Source organism: Cervus elaphus, chromosome 1, assembly GCF_910594005.1.
Source record: "Cervus elaphus chromosome 1, mCerEla1.1, whole genome shotgun sequence".
Classification (NCBI taxonomy): Eukaryota; Metazoa; Chordata; class Mammalia; order Artiodactyla; family Cervidae; genus Cervus; species Cervus elaphus.
The window spans coordinates 30,837,940-30,860,194 of NC_057815.1; the positions used below are offsets into that span (position 1 = coordinate 30,837,940).

At 39.6% G+C, this 22,255-nt stretch overlaps 1 protein-coding gene across 1 annotated transcript in view; it reads left to right on the forward strand.

Moving 5' to 3' along the window:
- The window catches only part of GUCY1A2 (guanylate cyclase 1 soluble subunit alpha 2), a 431,399-nt gene that overhangs the window by 103,126 nt on the left and 306,018 nt on the right, over positions 1–22,255 (forward strand). The window lies entirely within an intron of this gene.

The window sequence follows — 22,255 nt, forward strand, 5'->3', positions numbered from 1 at the left end:
AGTTCTTATACATTTGGCACCAATTTCTGCTATTATTGAGATCTTTCATGAATGTGATGCTTTGGTCCCAATTAATGAACCAGTATTGATACATTATTATTAAATAAATTTCATGCTTTATTTAGATATCCTTAGTTGTTACCCATATATGTATATATATATATATATATATATTTTTTTTTTTTTTTCTTTTCCACCATCCCACTCAGGATATACTACATTTAGTTGTTAGGTCTCCTTAGTCATCTCTTGGCTGTGACAGTTTTTCAGACTTTCCTTGTTTTTGATGGTGTTGATGGTTTTAAAGAATACTAGTGAAAAAAAAAAAAAAAAAGAAGAATACTAGTCTGCTTGCTTTCATTTGCCTGCTGTGGTACTTTGACATATGTCCATTGTTATTTTGTGTGTGTGTGTGTGTGTGTGTTTTGAGGACTTCCAATCTTGTATTATAAGATGCTCCAAACTCATCTTGTATACTTTCTGCCTCCGTCATTTTGTCATTCTATAGCTTTATTTTTCCAGAATGTTATATAAATGGAATCAAATAGCATGTAGCCTTTTCACCTTCTTTTCTTTTTCTTTTGCTTAGCAGTGTGTGTTTAGGATTAGTACATGCCTTTGTGTGGCTTGATAGCTCATTCCTTTTTTTCTGTCTGAATAGTATATCATCGTAATAATATACTACAGTTTACTTATCCATTCACTGGTTGAAAGACAGCTGGTTGCTTCCATCTTTGGTGATTATGAATAAGCCTGCTATCAACATTCACCTGCATGTTTTATGTAGACATATTTTTGAATCAGTTAGGTAAGTACCTAAGAATGTGACTGTTGCACTTTGTTTAGCTATGTAAGAAACTACCAAAGTGTCTTCCAAAATGATTGTATCACTTGCTCCTTATCCTCTCCAGAAACTGGTATTGTCAGATTTCTTTGCTAATTTAGTCATTCTACTACATGTATACCCACTATCTCCTTATAATTTAAACATATACAAACTATAGATGAGAATTTTGTTTTTCTCTTTTTAATATGAGTGCTTTTCTGAGATTATATGAATGAATTTAGAATGAATTAAACTGTTTTAAAAATTATTGAAAATCATAGTATGATTAAAAGTCATACCAGAAATTATCCATAGTTCTAATAGGCAGAATATTTCCCTCTGATTTGGTAAAAATAAGCCCTGGGAATGGAGTCAGCCACTCTTATATAGTGGAAAATGATTATTGAGGGATTTAGGTGGAACTTCAAAGTGATATGACTTGTAATACTATTTATTGAAGATGTTAAAAATATAAGATATTCATAAACAGTCTTTATAATTATGCTTATGCTCCCCTCATCCTCAGATTGCTACAGTTTGAATTCCTTTCAACACTATCAGTGGCTAGTGACTTGCACTCACTTAATGGAAACTTCTTTTACTCATTTCATTCTCATAAGCAGGTTCTGCAAGCCTCTTAAACAATCTCCTGTTGCTCTTTCCTCAGGAAATAGTATCACTTCCATTTAATATTGGAGAATTCCTAACCTAGAAAAAAATGATCTGTAACTTAGAATAAGTGGAAGCAGAGTTAAGTCAGGCTTTTTGCGTGGGCATGTGAGGAAGGTAGGAAGTCTGTGAGGCTGTGATGTAAGAGTGTGCTGCATCTCTTATTGACCTCTTTACTGCTTCTATTGTGAAAGAACAATTTTTGGTTTTTTTCTGAGTTAGAAAGAAGTTTATTCTTTTCTTAGTATGATGAAAGATGGTTTTGGGCCCATATCACTTCCTATGTCAAACTCATAGGTCATTTTTATTACCATCTGATGGAAAAAAATCACAGTGATTTGGCACATTTACTTTTTAAATTTAAATAACATGTTTGTGTTCATTCCTTCTGAATATTTTAGTTCAAATGAACATACAGCCTTTTCTTCACCCCCTTTTTCCCCCTTTTTATTTTATGTCTTTTATTCATTAAATTTTTACTTAGGTCTACCTTTTTTTTTTGTCCCCTTACATTCTCTGTTTTTATTATTCCTTACTATAGATCTCTAACTTGGACTATACATTTTATTAATTTGTTATTTAAGTATTCTGAAAATTAATGAAAATTTTAAGTAAGATTAAATTCAAATACCCTATGTTCTATGCTGAGTTGTCATTCTTATTAACCTTGAGTTTAGGTGTTCAGTCAATTTTAAGTGTTTTTGACAGCATTTCTATCACCATTTATTTAAATTAATTTGATGAATAGAATTTTATGAGTCAGAATAAAGATGTTCCTCAAATTGAGGCTTGTTGTATATGGTGTATCCACCTTACTATCTCACTTCAGTCTTATCTTTCAAAAATAAAATATTAATCTTTTTCTTTGTTTTTTTAATGAGCCTGTTCAGTTAAAATTCTCATATGTTTATTTTCCATGTGGGGAGCTATGATTATGTATTGTGGATGATTTTTATAGGTGTTTTGGAGTTCTCTTTCCCTATTTCTGTTACCTGTAATGGTGGGTAGTTGAAGTGAAATGAGATTCCTTTCAAATGTAGTATGATGGAGCCCAAACTTCCAATTCCTTGCCTATCATGCTTTTCCACCAAGTCTGATCTTAACTTTATGATCAGTTCAGTTCAGTTGCTTAGTCGTGTCTGACTGTTTGTGACCCTGTGAACTGCAGCACGCCAGGCTTCCCTGTCTATCACCAACTTGCAGAACTTGCTCAAACTCATGTCCATCAGTTGGTGATGCCATCCAACCATCTCATCCTCTGTTGACCCTTTCTACCCCTGCCTTCAATATTTCCCAGCATCGGGGTCTTTTCCAATGAGTCACTTCTTCGCATCAGGTAGCCAAAGTATTGGAGTTTCAGCTTCAGCATCAGTCCTTCCAATGATAGTCAGGACTGATTTCCTTTAGGATTGACTGGTTTAATCTCCTTGCAGTCCAAGGAACTCTCGAGGGTATTCTCCAACACCACAGTTCAAAAGCATCACTTCTTTAGCTCTCAGCTTTCTTTATAGTCCAACCCTTACAACCATACATGACTACTGGAAAAACCATAGCTTGACTAGATGGATCTTTGTTGGCAAAGTAATGTCTCTGCTTTTTAATATGCTGTCTAGGTTGGTCATAGCTTTTCTTCCAAGGAACAAGCATCTTTTAATTTCATGACTGCAGTCACTATCTGCAATGATTTTGGAGCCCGAAAAAATAAAGTCTGTCACTGTTTCCATTGTTTCCCCATCTATTTGCCATGACATGATGGGACCTGATGTCATGATCTTCGTTTTCTGAATGTTGAGCTTTAAGCCACCTTTTTCAGTCTCCTCTTTCACTTTCATCAAGAGACTTTTTAGTTCTTCTTCACTTTCTGCCATAAGGATGGTGTCATCTGCATATCTGAGGTTATTGATATTTCTCCCGGAAATCTTGATTCCAGCTTGTGCTTCATCCAAACTGGCATTTTGCATGATATACTCTGCATATAAGTTAAATAAGCAGGATGACAGTATACAGCTTTAACATACTCCTTTCCCAATTTGGAACCAGCCCAGCATTCCATGTCCAGTTCTAGCTGTTGCTTCTTTACCTGCACACAGATATCTCAGGAGGCAGGTAAGGTGGTCTGGCATTCCTATTTCTTTTTTTTTCTCTGAGGGGAAGGTGAGATTAAGGGTGTTGCCTTTCCATTCAAGTTTGCATTAGCAAGTGACCCAGGGTAGCCAACATTAATATGTATGAGAGGAACTTACACATGTTAGAGGTGGGTAACTAAAGAAACAAGTGAAAGTGAAGTTGCTCAGTCGTGTCCTTTGTGACCCCATGGATTGCAGCCTGCCAGGTTCCTCCGTCCACGGGATTTTCCAGGCAAGAGTACTGGAGTGGGTTGCCATTGCCTTCTTCCACATTCCTATTTCTTGAAGAATTTTCCACAGTTTATTGTGATCTACACAATTAAAGGCTTTGGCGTAATCAATAAAGCAAATTATAGAAGCAAAAAAGTAGATGTTTTCCTGGAATTCTATGAATTCTAGAATTCTCCTGTTTTTTTCTATGATCCAACAGATGTTGGCAATTTGATCTCTGGTTCCTCTGCCTTTTCTAAATCAATAAATAACTTTATGACAAGAAATGGCAATTTTCCTGTGTGAAGAAAGGTGATGTAGATGTGGAAATACTAGCTAGAATTTTTCCCTGTGATACATGTGAATTTTAATGTAGTGCTTGTGGGCAGCTTCTACACTCTTATTCCCCACTGTTGTTCTTGAGACTTGGTTGGAGTAGATTGTTGGGAGTTAGAGAATGGTTGGAGATAGGAAGAATTGGCTTCCCTTCCCATGTAGAAAAAAGGAGTCAGAATAACTAGCTGTGAGTCCCCACAGGAGAGAAGAATCATTGGTGATATGAAATGGAATGTTTGATGTAGGCAGAGTACTGTTGGTAGATTTGAAAAGAAATCAATGAAGCATATATATCAGTCAGTTGAAGGAAGCAAAGAAGTGTGATATTCATAAGGAAGAATGCTGACATAATTACTGGCTCATACATATTGGTCAGGACTGAACATTTTCCAGAGCTAGATGAAGAAAAAGAGAATAAAAGCCAACTTTGAATATATGTATATTTATTTTAACATTTATGAATTTATGGTTTTGTCCTCCTGAGAGAGACTTTTTTTTTTTTTTTTTGGGTATTATTTCTTTGAATTCTAATCCCAGAAGTAATTATCTCTACTCTACACTCTAGAAGAGTAGATTCTTCTAGTGAATTGAAAAAAATATCATCTGGACAAAAAGAGACTTGTACACACTATATCTAGATATTCTGATTCACCATATCTAGAACAGGGACTGCAGATTTGTATGATCCTGAGCTCTCCTTCTCCCAAAGGCACACCAAAGTTACATCTATTTACTGAACAGCTGTTAATGAGAAAGACCAGAAGGCTAGCAAAAATGATCTTCTATAATTAAAGATAATGAAGGAACCATAACGTGATGAGTAGGAGGGGCTGAGATGCAGTGTAGACAAGACCCATACTTGTCGGTGACCCACAAGTGAAAGAATAATTATAGTTATAAAAATTCTTCCCAAAAAGTGAGGAGTCCAAGCCCTATATTGGACTCCCCATTCTTGGGGTCCTTACCAGGAGGACAAGCCCCAGTATGTTTGTCTTTGAAGGCCAGCGGGGATTGCTTTCAGGAAGCCCATAGGCCTGTGGGAAATAGAGACTCCACTCTTAAATGGTACACACAAAATCTCATATCTTCTAGGACCCAGGGCAGAAGCAGTTATTTGAAAGGAACCTGGGTCAGACACACCTGTTGATCTTGGAGACACTCCTGAAAAGGCAGGAGGAAATTGAAGCTTACCCTGGGAATATATTGTTGTTGGCCATTTTGGGGAGCTTATTTTACCATGAGGATGCTGGTGCTGTCACGTGGTATCCGTCCTCTGGATTATTAGCACTGGGAACTGGCCTTGCCTACTAGGCTCTCAGTGCCAGTACTACCCTCAGGCTAAGTAGCTACCCTGGCAGGAACACACCCCCACCCGCCAGCAGGGCAGCTGCCCTAAGGCCTCCTGAGCTCACTGCCACCCCAGGACCCCACTCTGCCCACTAGACGGACTAGGACCTGGCCCCGCACAGTAGTGCACTGGCCCGAACCCTAATCAGTAACAGTAGGCTGACCCCAGTTTAGGACCCTGTGAATCCCACCGTCAGCTGTGTCCGGTATCAGCCCCAGCCATCAGCAGACTGACACTATATCTGGGAACCCCGTCCCTACAACCACCCATGTGAGATGTTGCTCAGCACAGGCACTGACCAATACCAGCCCTGGATCCACCAGGGACTCTGCGGCCAGTCGCCTTGTGACTCAGCCCCACCCACCAGGGGCCAGCGGCCTCTGTACAAGGCATGGCAAGAAACCCAACTGGGATCCAACCACGCCTGCCAGATTGCCCGTAGTAGTCAGCCTGCACCAACAGAAAGACCTATGCAGCCCACACAGGGGTACCTTAGAACCTACAACTCTGGTGACCAGGAAGGAGTGCACCACTGGAAACCACAAGACTTCCCCTACAAAAGGTCATTCTCCAAGGTCAGGAAATGTAACAACCTACCGAATACATAGAAGTCAGAACAACAAGTTGGGCAAAATGAGGCAGCAGAGGAATGTGTTCCAAATGAAAGAACCAGGTGAAGAATGAAGTGAAGTGAAGATAAGCGATCTACTTGATAAAGATTTCAAGGTAGTGACTGTAAAGTTATTTGAAGAATTCTGGAGAAGATTGGATAAATAGAGTGAAAAGTTAGAAATTTACAATAAAGAGTTAGAAAATATAAAGAACAAAACAGAGCTGCAGAATACAATAACTAAAACAAAAATTACACTAGGAGGAGTCAAGAGTAGATTAGATGATACAGAGGAACAGATCAGCAAGCTGGAAGACAGAGTAGTGGAAATCACTGAAGCTGAACAGAGAAAAGAAAAAAAAAAAAAAGGAATAAAAAGTACTGAGAAAATTCAAGAGATTTCTACAACAACATCAATAGTACTAACATTTGCATTATAGGGGTCTGAGAAAGAGAAGAGACAGGTAAAGGATCAGGGAACGTATTTGAAGTCATAATTGCTGAAAACTTCCCTAACATGAGACAGGGTAGATCCAGGCCCAGGAAGCACAGAGCATCTCAAATATGATCAACTCAAAGGGGAAAAGACACATTATAATTGAAATGGCAAAAATTGAAGATACAGAGAGAATATTAAAACTAGCAAGGGGAAAGCAACATTTTAGGTGTAAGGGAACACTTGTAAGGCAATCAGGTGACTTTTCAACAGAAACTCTGAGGGTCAGAAAGGAGTGACTTGATATAGTCAAGGTGATGGAAGAGAAACACCTAAAACCAAGGATGCTTTATCTGGCAAGGTTTTCATTCAAATTCTATGGAAAGAACCAATGTTTTACAGACAAAAGCTAGAATAGTTCAGCACCACCAAATCAGCCTTATAAGAAATGTTATTGAGATTTCTCTACATAAAAAGAAAAGGCCAGGAGTAAACCTGCCTGAGGAGACAAAAGACCCGTATGCAGAGAACTATAAGCCACTGATGAAAGAAATCAAAGATGACACAAACATATGGAAAGATAGACCATGTTCTTAGACTGGAAGAATCAGTGCTGAAAATGACTGTGCTACCAAAGCAATCTACAGAGTCAATGCTATCCCTATCAAACTGCAAACAGTATTTTTCACATAACTTAGAGCAAGAAAAATTCACAACAGGTATAGAAACACAAAAGACCCCAAATAACCAAAACAATCTTGGAGGAATCAGCCTTCTTGAATTCAGACTCTACTACAAAGCTACAGTCATCAAGATAGTGTGGTACTGGCACAAAGACAGGAATATAGACCAATGGAACAAGATAGAAAGCCCGGAGATAAACCCACACACCTGTGGGTACCTTATCTTTGACAAAGGAGGAAAGTATATACAGTGGAGAAAAATCTGCCTCTTCAATAGTGGTGCTGGGAAAACTGAACAGCTACATATAAATAATGAAATCTCCTAACACCATACACAAAAATAAACTCAAAATAAATTAAAGAATTAAATGTAACACCCAAAACTATAAAGCTTTTAGAGGAAAACATGGGCAGCACATTCCTTGATATAAAACACAGCAATATCCTCTGTGACCCATCTCCTAGAATAATAGGAATAAAAACAAAAATAAAAAAATGGGACCTAATTAAACTTGAAAGCTTTTTCATTGCAAAGGAAACTATAAGCAAGGTGAAAAGACAGCTCCCAGACTGATAAAAGATAGTAACAAATGAAACAACTGACAAAGGATTGCTGCTGCTTCTGCTAAGTCGATTCAATCGTGTCCAACTCTGTGCAACCCCATAGACGGCACCCCACCAGGCTCCTCCATTCCTGGGATTCTCCAGGCAAGAATACTGGAGTGGGTTGCCATTTCCTTCTCCAATGCATGCATGCATGCTAAGTCGCTTCAGTCCTGTCGGGATCTGTGTGACCCTGTGGACAGCAGCCCACCAGGCTCCTCTGTCCACGGGATTCTCTAGGCAAGAATACTGGAGTGTGTTGCCATTTCCTTCTCTGGACAAAGGATTAGTCTCCAAAATATACAGGCATCTCATGCAACTCAATACCAGATTAAAAAAAAATCCAATCAAAGTGGGCAGAAAACCTAAACAGACATTTTTCTAAAGAAGACATACAAATGGCTAATAAACACATGAAAAGATGCTCAATATCCCTCATTATTAGAGAAGTACAAATCAGAACCACAATGAAGTATCACCTTACACTGGTCAGAATGGCCATCTTCAAAAATTCTACAAACAATGAATGCTGGAGAGGGTTTGGACAAAAGGGAACTCTCTTGCATTCTTGGTGGGAATGTAAATTGATACAGCCACTATGGAGAACTGTATGGAAAGTCCTTAAAAAACTAGGAATAAAACTACCATTATTATGATTTAGTCACTCCGTCATGCCTGACTCTTTGCGACCTCTTAGACTGCAGCATGCCAGGCTTCCCTGTCCTTCACTGTCTCCCAAAGTTTGCTCAAACTCATGTACATTGAGTTGATAATGCCATCCAACCATCTCATCCTCTGTTGTCCCCTTCCCCTCTTGCCTTCACTCTTTCCCAGAATCAGCGTCTTTTCCAATAAGTAGGTTTTTCACATCAGGTGGCCGAAATATTGGAGCTTCAGCTTCAGCATCAGTCTTTATAATGAATATTCAGGGTTGATAAACCTTCTAGAAGAAAATATAGGTAGTATGTGCTTTGACATCAGTCTTAGTAATTTTTTTTTAGATATATCTACTCAGGGAGGGGAAACAAAATATACATAAATACATGAAGCTACGTCAAACTAAAAAGTATTTTCACAGTGAAGGAAACTATCAGAAAAACAAAAAGGCCACTTAATGAAATGGAAAGATCTTTGCAGATGATATATCTGATAAGGGGTTAATATCCAAAACATACAAAGAACACTTACAATTCAACATCAAACAAACAAACAACTGATTAGAAAAATGTGCACAGGATCTGTTTAGACATTTTTCCAAAGAAGATATATAGATAGCCAACTGGAACATGAAAAGATGTTCAGCATCACTATCACAGGTGAATGCAAATCAAAAGAGCATTGACATATTACCTCCCACCTGTCAGAATGGCTATTCTCAAATAGACAATAAGCAATTATTGTTGATGAGGATATGGAGGAAAGGGAACCTTCATTCTCTGTTGGAACTGTTTTGGCTACTATGGAAAACAGTATGGTGAGTACTCAAAAAATAAAAAATACAACCATATATGATCCAGCAATTCCACTCTTGGGTATTTATCCAAAGAAAACAATACCACTAGTTAAAAAATATATATGCACCCTTATATTTATTGAATAGGTTCAAGAGATTAAATCTGAAAGACAGACTGCCTGAAGAACTAGGGATGGGCAGAACTTTGTAACATTGTATAGGAGGCAGTGACCAAACCCATTACAAAGAAAAGGAAACACAAGAAAGCAAAGTGGTTGTGTGAGGAGGCTTTACACATAGCTATGGAAAGAAGAGAAACAAAAAGCAAGGGAGAAAGGGAAATACATACCCAACTAAATGCAGAGTTCCAGAGAATAGCAAGGAGAAATAAGAAGGCCTTCTTACATGAACAGTGGAAAGAAATAGAAGAAAACAACAGAATGGGAAAGACTAGAGACTCTTCAAAAAAAATTGGAGATATGGAGGATGGGCACAACAAAGGACAGAAATGGTAAGGACCTAAAATAAGCAGAAGAAATTAAGAAGAGGTGACAGGAATACAAAGAGTAACTATGCAAGAAAAGTCTCAGTGAACCAGATAACCATGATGTTGTGTTCATTCACTTAGAGCCAGACATTCTGGAGTATGAGGTCAAGTGGGCCTTAGGAAGCATTACTTCAAACAAAGCTAGTGGAAGTGATGGAATTCCAGCTGAGCTATTTCAAATCCTAAAAGATGATGCTGTTAAGTGCTGCACTCAATATGTCAGCAAATATGGAAAACTTAGCAGTGGTCACATGACTGGAAAAGGTCAGTTTTCATTCCCATCCCAAAGAAGGGCAGCGCCAACAAATGTTCAAACTACTGTACAGCTGTGCTCATTTCATATGTGAGCAAGGTTATGCTCACAATCCTTTAAGCTAGGCATCAATTCATGAACTGAGAACTCCAGATGAACAAGTTGGGTTTCAAAGAAGCAGAAGAACCTAAGATCAAATTCCCAGCATTCATTGGATCATGAAGAAAGCAAGAAAGCATGAAGAAATTCCAGATAAAATATCTAATTCTGTTTCACTGACTACACTAAAACCTTTTACTGTGTGGATCCCAACAAACTGGAAAATTCTTAAAGAGTTGGGAATACCAGACCTCCTCCCTTGTTTCCTGAGAAACCAATATGCACATCATGAAGCCACAGTTAAGACTGGACGTGGAACAATGAACTGGTTTAAAATTGGGAAAGGAGTGTGACAAAGCTGTATATTGTCACCTGTTTATTTATTTTATATGCCGAGTACATCATGTGAAATTCCCAGTTGGATGAATCACAAGCTGGAATCAAGATTACCAGGGGAAATATCAACAATTGCCCATGTGCAGATGATACCATTCTAATGGCAGGAAATGAGAGAAACTGAGGAATCTCTTGATGAGGGTAAAAGAGGAGATTAAGAAAAAACTGGCTTCAAGCTCAACATTAAAAAAAAACAACAACCCTAAGATTATGGCATCCATGCTCATCACTTTATGGCAAGTAGAAGAGGAAAAAGTGGAAGCAGTGAGAGATTTTATTTTCTTGGGCTCCAAAATAACTGTGATGGTTACTGCAGCCATGAAATTAAAAGACACTTTCTCTTTGGAAGGATAGCTATGACAAACCTAGACAGTGTATTAAAAAGCAGAGACATCACTTTGAACATCACATGGTTAAAACTATGGTTTGTCCAGTGGTTATTTATGAATGTGAGAGTTGAACCATAGAGAAGGCTGAGCTGAAGAATTGATGCTTTAGAGTAGCAGTGCTTCTGATAGAAGACTTAGAGTCCCTTGGACTGCAAGGAGATCAAACAAGTCAATACTAAAGGAAATTAACCCTGAACATTTATTGGAAGGACTGATGCTGAAGGTGAAGCTCAAAACTTTGGCCACCTGATGGGATGAGCCAACTTATTGGAAAAGACTTTATGCTGGGAAGGATTGAAGGCAAAAGGAGAATGGGTTGGCAGAGGATCAGATGGTTAGATAGCATCACTGCCTCAGTTGACATGAATTTGAGAAAAGTCTGGGAGATGGAGAACAGAGGAGCCTGGCATACTAGAATCCATGTTGTCACAAAGAGTAGGACACAACGTAGCTACTGAACAAGAACAAATTTTTATTGAAGTATTCTCTATAATAGTCAAGATGTGGAAGCGATCTTAGTATCCATCAATAAATGAATAGATTAAAATGTGAGACCCACAGACACATGCACACTCAGGGGAATATCCCCTAGCCATTTAAAGAAGAGTGAAATCTTGCCACTTCCATCAGCATGGATGAACCTATAGTTATTTTGCTAAGTGAAATTAGTACAACAGACAGACAAATAATGTATGATATCACTTTTATGTGGCATCTAAAAAGCAAAATAAACAAGCATAAAATAAAAACAGAGTTGTAGATTCAGAGAACTAAGAGACGTTTGTCAGAAAAGGTATGGGGAGGAAAGAAATAAATGAGAGCTATTTAGAGGTACAAACTTCGTGTCATGAAATAGACATGTCACAAGTATGAAATATACAGTGTGGGCAATATAGTTAATAACTACATAATACTTATATATGGTGACATATTTTAACTAGATTTATTATTGTGATCATTTGATATGTATAAAAATATCAAGTCAGTGTCTTGTATAACAGGAACTAACATAGTATTGTAGGTCAATTAATACTTCTAAAACAAAACTCATAGGATGAAAGATCAGATTTGGTATGGCTGACTCCCTTTATCCCCCTAAAACTGTCCCAACATTGTTAGTTGGCTATGTTGCTTTGTTGTTCAGTCCCCCAAATGTGTCCAACTCTTTGTGACCCCATGGTCTGCAGCATGCCAGGCCTCTCTATCCCTCACCAGCTCCTGAAGTTTGCCCACGTTCATGTCCATTGCATCAGTGATGCCATCCAGTCATCTCATCCTCCGATGCTCTCTTCTCCTTCTGCCCTCAATCTTTCCCAGCAGCAGGCACTTTTCCAATGAGTCCGCTGTCCGCATCAGGTGACCAAAATACTGGAGTTTCAGCTTCAGCATCAGTCCTTCCAGTGAGTATTCAGGGTTGATTTCCCCTAAGATGACTGGTTTGATACCCTTGCTGTCCAAGGGGCCCTGAGTTGGCTATACTACAGTACAAAACACAAAGCTTAATTTAAAAAAGCTCATATTTGTGTATCAGGCCAGAAGTGGCAGTTTGTGAGAGAGTGAGTTGGAGAAAGATGATCAAAAAGTACAAATTTCCAGTTATAAGGTAAATAAATACTAGGGATGTAATGTACAACAGGATCAGTATAATTAACACTAATGCTTTAATTATATTCATATGATATGAAAGAATTCTCATCACAATGAAAAATTTCTTTTATCTGTAATTTTGTATCTAGGTGAGAGGGATGTTCATTGAACTTAGTGATACTCATTTCACGATGTATGTAAGTGACACTATTATGCTGCACATCTTAAGCTTATACAGTGCTCTGTGTAAATTATATCTCAAGAAAACTGGAAGAAAAAAAGCCCCCCTGATAGTTCTTGCATGCATCCATAACAACACCTGAACTCAAAAGCTAACCTTGTTCTTTGGCAAGGATGCCTTGTAAGCTTCAGTTTAATTCTTAGAGAATTTGGTACCAAGTTATACTTTCTGGAACTAGGGGTTCTAGAATCTAAGTTTCTCTCTCTGTCTTATTTATGATAGTGGGCTATTTCTTTGTACATCTTTCAGTTCTTTTCACTTCTCTTTAGGACTTTAAATTTTGCTTCTGAACTCTAAACTGGAACTGGAGCCCTGCTTCCATGCACTGCCTTTTGTCTTCTGGCTGTAGGTTTAATACCTTCTGCTAGATCCCCTGTCTCTAGGCATGCTTTCTCCCTACCCTGGCCCTTTCTCTCTTTGCAAAGATTCCTTAATGTTGAGGACTGCTGCCTTAGACTGTTACTATCTGTACCACACACTTATATATTTTTTTTTCCCCCTCATTTTCTCCAGTGAGAAAAGTGAGCAAACTAGTTCTGGGTCATTCCCTTTGTTTCTTCATTCTGTGTCTTTAACTTTGCACAAATGTGTGGATGGTTGTTGCTTAATGAGTATCAGAAAGACTGGGTCACTCATAGTTTTAGTAGAATGCTGGCTTTAATAACATTTTTCTCTCCACCACTACTTAGACCAGAAATCCTATTAATGACTAGAGGGCAGATTTAGCCTAGATGAGGAAATAGAGTGGGCCATAGAGTGAGTTTGCAGCTACTATGGGAAAGGGAAGTTTTTATTTGTCTGTGAGCTTTCATAAAGCAAAGTCATTTTAGGTTTTTTCAAAGGAGAGATCAAGAGGGATTTCAGCCAGAGAGCAAGCATAGCAGTGACAAATGATCCCAATTTGTGTGAGTTAATCTATTGAGTAATTAATGCACAGAAGATTTTTGACTGAAAATACCTGATTGCCATCATTTTTCTACTTTTTGTTCTGCTTTTCCTGTTTCTTTGTACTTCCTACAAAATTTGACACCTTACACCTCTTCATTCACATCTAGTATTTAGGACTGTTTTTCATTTATCTCTGTTTTTGTCTGTTTTCATGCTCTTTCTTTTTTCATTATTCATCTACTCAATCCTTCATGTTAATAAAAAGGAAAATGCAAATCTGCCAAGCATTTAAAAATTTGCTTCCTGTAATTTGTCATTACTTCTTTGCTTTCATGCCATATTTAAGCTTAAATTTTTAGATGGCAAAATTAGTAATCAAGAGACTCTTACTTGTTGCAAATCTATAAGATTTCCTCAGTTTAAGGTTCTAAATGATATCCAGGGCTTAAGCTGAAAATTTATTATTAACTACAGGAAAAGATTTATTTTATTAATCCAGTGATATGTGTATATAATGTTATAGAGAATGTTTTGCTTATTAAAGAAACAACTTTCAAGTATTTTGCTCCATTGGCCGAAATATTTATTGAGTATCTACTTTTTCAGTTACTTTTCTAGGTACTTGTGACTAGCAGAGAGAAAAACAGAAAGTGGAGAGGTAGATAACAACAACAACAACAAAAAAACCCATAAATAACACAAATGATTACATCAGAGTGATGCACTATGAAGAAAAATAAGACAATGGAATGTAAGAGAGAGTGAAGAAGGGCTTATGATTAATATGATAATGATAATCATTTTTAATTTAAGCAGTTCTAATAGGATTTATACATGACTATAGTGTTTATGTTGATTCGAAGATCATTGGAAAGAATGGACTTTTTCTTTTTAAACATCATTTATCTAATATGGAGGAGGTTGATAAAAGTTCTAGTTTCGTCACCATTGTCTGAGTAGGAACAAGCTCTAGAAGGAGCCAGTGATGCTGTGTCATAGTATTTTGAGCTGGGAAAAGTCCCAACTGGAGTCTGCCATTCCATAGATGTCATCTTCTGTGTACCCAAGACTGTGCTGGTCCTAGAGATTTGACAGTGAATAAGGCACAGAGGACTCAAACGAACCTTGTGTGCACCAGGACCCAGAGACCCACAGAGGCTGAGCCAGAACTGTTTGAGCGTTTCCTGAGAAGGTACAGGTCAGCATTGGCCTGCTGCAGGGGCAGGGGCTCTGGGTGCAGCAGACCTGGCTATGACATAAGCTGACCTATGACTTATGTCACCTATGACATAAGGTGACCTCTTGGAGGAGGTCACCATTAACCCCACCACAGAGCCGCCAGAACTTACACAGGAATGGGGAAACAGACTCTGGGAGGGCACAAACAGAACCTTGTGTGCACCAGGACCCAGGAGACAGGAGCAGGGACCCCACAAGAGAATGACCCAGGCTTGCCATGAGTGTTCAGGAGTCTCCGACGGAAGCGTGGGATGGTGCTGGCCTGCTGCGGGCCCAGAGGCACTGAGTATGGCAGTGATGCACAGGACCTTTTGAGGAAGCCCCCGTGATCCTCACTACCTCCACCACAGTGCGGCCTCAGGCCAGACAACAGGGCAGGGACGCAGCCCCGCCCATCAACAGAAAATTGGGTTAAAGATGTCCTGAGCCACTCATCAGAACAAGACCATTTCCCCTCAGTCAGTCTCTCCCATTAGGAAGGTTCCATAAGCCTCTTATCCTTATCCATCAGAGGGCAGGCAAGAATGAAAACCACAATCACAGAAAACTGACTAAACTGATCACATGGACCACAGCCTTGTCTATGAGGAACTCAATGAAACTATGAGCCATGCTGTGTAGGGCCACGCAAGAAATACGGGTCACAGTGGAGAGTCCTGACAAAATGTGGTCCACTTGAGAAGGGAATAGCAAACCACTTCAGGATTCTTGCCTTGAGAACCCCACGAGCAGTATGAAAAGGCAAAAAGATAGGACACTGAAAGATGAACTCCCCAGGTTGGTAGGTGCCCAATATGCTACTGGAGATCAGTGGAGAAATAACTCCAGACAGAATGAAGAGACACAGCCAAAGCAAAAACAACACCCAGTGTGGATGTGACTGGTGATGGAAGTAACAATGCTGTAAAGAGCAATATTGCATAGGAACCTGGAATGTTAGGTCCATGAATCAAGGCAAATTGGAAGTGGTCAAAAGGAGATGGCAAGAGTATACATCGACATTTTAGGAATCAGTTAACTAAAATCAACTGGAATGGGTGAATTTAACTCAGATGAGCATTATGTCTACTACTATGGGCAAGAATCCCTTAGAAGAAATGGAGTAGCCATCATAGTCAACGAAAGAGTCCAAAAAATGCAGTACTTGGATACAATCTCAAAAACAAAAGAATGATCTCTGTTCGTTTCCAAGGCAAACCATTCGATATCACAGTAATCCAAGTCTATGCCCTGACCAGTAATACTGAAGAAGCTGAAGTTGAACGGTTCTATGAAGACCTACAAGACCTTCTAGAACTAACACCCCAAAACAATGTCCTTTTTATTATGGGGAACTGGAACACAAAAGTAGGAAATCAAGAGATACCTGGAGTAACAGGAAAATTTGGCCTTGGAGTACAAAATGAAGCAGGGCAAAGGCTAACAGAGTTTTGCCAAGAGAAGGCACAGGTCATAGCAAACACCCTGTCCCAACAACACAAGAGACGACTCTACACATGAACATCACCAGATGGTCAATACAGAAATCAGATTGATTATATTCTTTGCAGCCAAAGATGGAGAAGCTCTTTACAGTCAGCAAAATCAAGACCAGGAGTTGATTATGGCTCAGACCATGAACTGCTTATTGCCAGATTCAGACTTAAATTGAAGAAAGTAGGCAAAAACCACAAGAGCACTCAGATATGACTGAAATCAAATCCCTTACGATTATATAGTAGAAGTGACAAATAGATTCAAGGGATGAGATCTGATAGACAGAGTGCCTGAAGAACTATGGATGGAGGTTTGTAACATTGTACAGGAGACAGGGAGCAAGACCATCCCCAAGAAAAAGAAATATAAAAAGGCAACATGGTTGTCTGAGGAGGCCTTACAAATAGCTGAGAAAAGAAGAGAAGTGAAAGGCAAAGGAGAAAAAAGAAAGATATACCCATTTGAATGCAGAGTTCCAAAGAGCAGCAAGGAGAGATAAGAAAGCCTTCTTTAGTGATCAATGCAAAGAAATAGTGGAAAACAATAGAATGGGAAAAACTAGAGATCTCTTCAAGAAAATTAGAGAAACAAATGGAACATTTCATGCAAAGATGGGCACATTAAAGGACAGAAATGGTATGGACCTAACAGAAGCAGAAGATATTAAGAAGTGGTGGCAAGAATACACAGAAGGACTATGTAAAAAAGATCTTCATGACCCAGATAACCAGGATGGTATGATCACTCACCTAGAGCCAGACATCCTGGAATGCAAAGTCAAGTGGGCCTTAGGAAGCATCACTACAAACAAAGCTAGTGTAGGTGATGGAATTCCAGTTGAGCTATTTCAAATCCTGAAAGATGATGCTGTGGAAATGCTGCACTCAATATGCCAGCAAATTTGGAAAACTCAGCAGTGGCCACAGGACTGGAAAAGGTCAATTATCATTCCAATCCCAAAGAAAGGCAATGCCCAAGAATGTTCAAACACTGCACAATTGCACTCATCTCACTTGCTAGCAAAATAATGCTCAAAATTCTCCAAGCTAGGCTTCAACAGTACATGAACTGTGAACTTCCAGATGTTCAACTGGTTTAGAAAAGGCAGAAGAACCAGAGATCAGATTGCCAACACCTGTTGTATCATCATCAAAAGCAAGAGAGTTCCAGAAAAACATCTACTTCTGCTTCATTGACTCTGCTAAAGCCTTTGACTGTGTGGATCACAACAAACTGGAAAATTCTTAAAGAGATGGGAATACCAGACCACCTGAGCTGCTTCCTGAGAAATCTGTATGCAGGTCATGAAACAACAGTTAGAACTGGACATAGAACAACAGATTGGTTCCAAGTCAGGAAAGGAGTACATCAAGGCTGCATATTGTCACCCTGCTTATTTAACTTCTATGCAGAGTACATCATGCGAAATGCCTGACTGGATAAAGCACAAGCTGGAATCAAGATTGCCAGGAGAATTATCTATAGCCTCAGATATGCAGATGACACCACCCTTATGGCAGAAAGTGAAGTACTAAAGAGCTTCTTGACACAAGTGAAAGAGGAGAATGAAAAAGTTGGCTTAAAAGTCAGCATTCAGAAAACTAAGATCATGGCACCTGGTCCCACCAATTCATGGCAAATAGATTGGGAAACAAGGGAAAAAGTATCAGAGTTTATTTTTGGGGGCTCCTAAATCACTGCAGATTGTGACTGCAGCCTTGAAATTAAAAGATGCTTGCTCCTTGGAAGGAAAGCTATGATCATTTTAGACAGCATATTCAAAAACAGAGACATTACTTTGCCAAGAAAGATTCGTCTAGTCAAAGCCATGGTTTTCCAGTAGTCAGGTATGGATTTAAGAGTTGGAGTATAAAGAGAGCTGAGTGCCAAAGAATTGATGCTTTTAAACTGTGGTGTTGGAGAAGACTCTTGAGAGTCCCTTGGACTTCCAAGGAGATCCAACCAACCCATCCTATGGGTGTTCATTGGTAGGACTGATGCTGAAGCAGTACTTTGGCTACCTGATGCAAAGAACTGACTCACTAGCAAAGACCCTGATGCTGGGAAAGATTGAAGTCAGGAGGAGAAGGGGACGCCAAAGGATGAGATGGTTGGATGGCATCAAAGACTCAATGGACTTAAGTTTGAGTAAGCTCCAGGAGTTGGTGATGGACAGGGAGGCCTGGCATGCTGCAGTCCGTGGGGTCACAAAATGTCAGACACGACTGAGCGACTGAACTGTCTGAAGACAGACATGATCTCTGCGCTTCTAGCACTGTCAGTTTAGAAGATCATGGAAAGGCCACATGACAGATGGAATAGAGCTTGTATACTTAGTGGACAGAATGAAATGATGCTTGTATGTGGCCACTGGAAGACAGTCACCCAAGAGAACTGGGAGCCCCACCTCCACATTAACTGAGAAAATTTGAGATTTGGTACTCTTCTATGTTGTGAGAAATTTTTCCTCTGTCAGGAAACTCAGAGCTCAAGAGAAAAAACAAAAAATTCTTATATGACTATGACAAAAGAAAATTAAAAAAAAAAAGTTTGTCTGTTTCTCCTCCTTGAGGGCCCCAGCCCCCTTTATCTTCTGTGAGGGCCCCAGACTCCTTATCAACCTTCCTAAGAATTAGCTCTCTTATTTTCAACCCCCCCCCCTTTTTTTTAGGAGACTATGACTCCCAGGGAAAGAGGCAGCACTCTCCTTATGTAGCTGCTTCCTGCTGGCCAGGTGAGCTTCCTAAATTGTTGAGGCAGCATACTATCCTTACTCTCACGTTGAGGGCCTCTGAGCCAGGGGCCCCAAGTAATAGTTGGAGGAGGCTGTGGCACCCCTAGGAGCTTGAACAACCATGTGTAACTTAAAAGCCTTCAGAGGGCTGAAACAAAACCAGCTACACAATTACAGATGTAGGGGAAAAAGGCCAAAAGAAAAAACATGATTACAATTAAATGTCACATTATGTCCATAGTTAAGGTACAAGGTGTTACCCCGGTCTATTTTAGGATTCTGAGATGTCATCAGATCAAGAAGCATCACATGTGATGTTGTTGGCAAAGGTAGTGGAAGACTTGGATAAAGTCCTTTCCCTGAAGTGGTGACACCCACCATGGGAGGCCTTCAACTTTCGAAGGGGAGCAGTCCGCAGACCCAGCAATTGGACCAGTTGTTGAATGCAGCTAGGAATGAGCCCCGGACAGGAGGACATTTTCTTGAGGGTCAAAGGTCAGACTCAGGATTTTAGGAGTCAGCAGAAGCAAGCCCACATAGGTTATCAGGCCCACCTGAAAAGTAAAAAGTAAAAAAGCATAGAGAATAAAGACATAAAAATGACATTACTTAATCTCTGTCAGGGTGTCACCTTTTAATTCAAGTGTGGTATACCAGAGTCAATTCCTGGCACCTTGATAGCTGTTGGAGAAGAAAGGATTACTTGGTAAGGGCCTTCCCAGAGCGGTTAGAGAGATTGCCTCCCAGATCCCAAAGTCTTTATAAGGCCTCGGTTCCTGGTTCAAACAGTGGCTTGTTTAGCTCAGAGGCTGGGTCAGGAGTCAGCTCCCAGAGTTCCTGTAATGTCTGTTGAAAAGCTGAAAGTTAATTCTAAGGCTTTAGGATCTATGACAATATCTGTGCATAAAAACAGTCTGCCATAGGGACATTCAAAAGGAGACAGTCCCTTCTTTTTAGGGGCAGTCTGAGCCCTCCTTAAAGCTATGGGTAAGACTTTTAACCAACTGTCTTATGTTTCCTGTGTTAGCTTGCACAGAGGTCTCTTAATGTCATTAGCGCTTTGAACCTTTGCTGAAGATTGGGGTCTCCAGGAATACTGTGAGTGATATTGTTTTCCTGGAGCTTTTGGCGCCCCTTGAGTTACAGCGACTTTAAAGGCGGAGCCATTGTCACTCTGGAGTCTCCACTGAAGCCCAAACCTGGGAATAATTTCATGGATTAAAACCCTTATAACCTCCTTAGCCTGTTCAGTACGGCAGGAAAAAGCCCCAATCCATCCAGTAAAGGTGTCTACCCAAACCTGTAAGCAAGAAAATCCGTTTGCTCTTGGCATATGAGTAAAATCAATTTCCCGGTCCTCTCCAAGATATTTTCCACTTTGTTGTAACCCAGGTTTCGCTAGCTTTTCAGTCTTTGGGTTGTTTTTCTGACAAACCTCACATCTCTTGATAATGTTCTTTAAGGTTTTCATTACATTTTTTCCTTCAAATAAGAGAGAAGCTATCTGATAAGTATTCTCAATACCTAAGTGAAAACTCTGATGTGACCTTTAGAAATTTTCCATTGAGCATTTTCAGGAATCACCCATCATCCATCCTTGGACTATAGCCATCCTTTATCAGTAATCCTTGCCCCTCTTTTTTTTCATACCTTTTTAATTCTTTGGTTTGATAAGCTACAAGTTTTTGATGAGGTCCTTGGGGTTGTGTCGTCGCTCTCAAGGCTATATCTTTCTTTTCAGTAACAAACATTAAACTCTGACCTTGTGGGCAGGTTTAAAGCAGGAGCCTGCAGGAGAACAGTTTGAAGAGTCTTAAAAACCTTTTGAGTCTCTGGAGACCAAACTAGCTTGTTGGTTTGGGCCTATTGAGTTTCACTTACAAGTTTATATAAAGGCTGGGCGAATTCCCGGTAACTTGGAATCCAAATGTGGCAATAGCCTGTAGCCGAAAAATTCTCTCAATTGTCTTAAAGTCATAGGTAGGGGGAAAATATTTGGCTAGTTCAGGAATTTTAGACAATAAAGTATAATGATTAGGCACCACAGAGTGTAAAGGAACCACAGCCTCGTTTATTATTTGTAAATCTTGAACCAGTCCTGTTTATCATTTGACATTTTTTACTCCCCAAATAAGAGAGTTGTGTGGACTGTTACAGAGAATTAATAGCTCTTGTTCCTTTAAATGTTTAATGATGTGTTTTAACTTCAGCTATAGTGGATACTGCTTTTGATGTGGAGTAGGTAAGGGTCTTTGAGCTTGGTAATGACAGGAACAGCATTTTTGCTTGACCCACAGTTTTTCCATCAGCCCACCCTCTAAGATTTACATTTTGTTTGATTAATGGGAGAGAAGAAGAGGGCTCCATATTCATGAAAACAGAGGCATGGACCTTGCTCAGTGTATTCCTCTTCAAAAGGGGTGAGGGAGACTGGCATAATCAGAAACTCATGTGAAAACAGCACAGAGTCCCAGTTTTAGCTTAGAGGACAATTAGATAATACAGTTTGGCTCACCCAGACAGTTGCATTATGGAATTGGATTGGGGAGAAAGTGGGCCAGGGGCTTTAGTAAGCACAGAGCATGTTGCCCGAGTGTCTAAAAGGAAATCAACTGTTTGGCCCCCCAGTTATTAATAACCAGGTTTCCTCAGGTGTGATTAGGATGGGAACTTGTACTGGATACCTTCAGTCCTGGTTGTCTTGAGAGTATGATCCCTGGGCCCTATGCCTCTGAGGGTAGTCTCTTCTCCATTGTGGTCCTTTGCAGACCAGACATGGAGCCAGGGGTGGCTTAGACACCTAAGGGCGATCCTACTTAAGATGCTCGTCCTTAATAACAAGCCCATCCCTTTTTTACCTGCACCCCTCTGGGTGTTTTTCTCCAGTCTATTTCAGAGCCATCTGAAATATTTCTGACAGCCATCGCAAGGGCTTCAGTCTTTCCCTAGTCTTTTTTGTTTTTGCTTTTCTTCTTATTCTCTGCCATAATAAACTGTCTGAGCCAGTTGTAAAAGCTTATCTAAAGACTGATTTGGTTCATAAGCCTATTTTAGTAGCTTACAGAGAATATCTGAGTGAGAAATCTATCTTTTAAGATCACTCTTC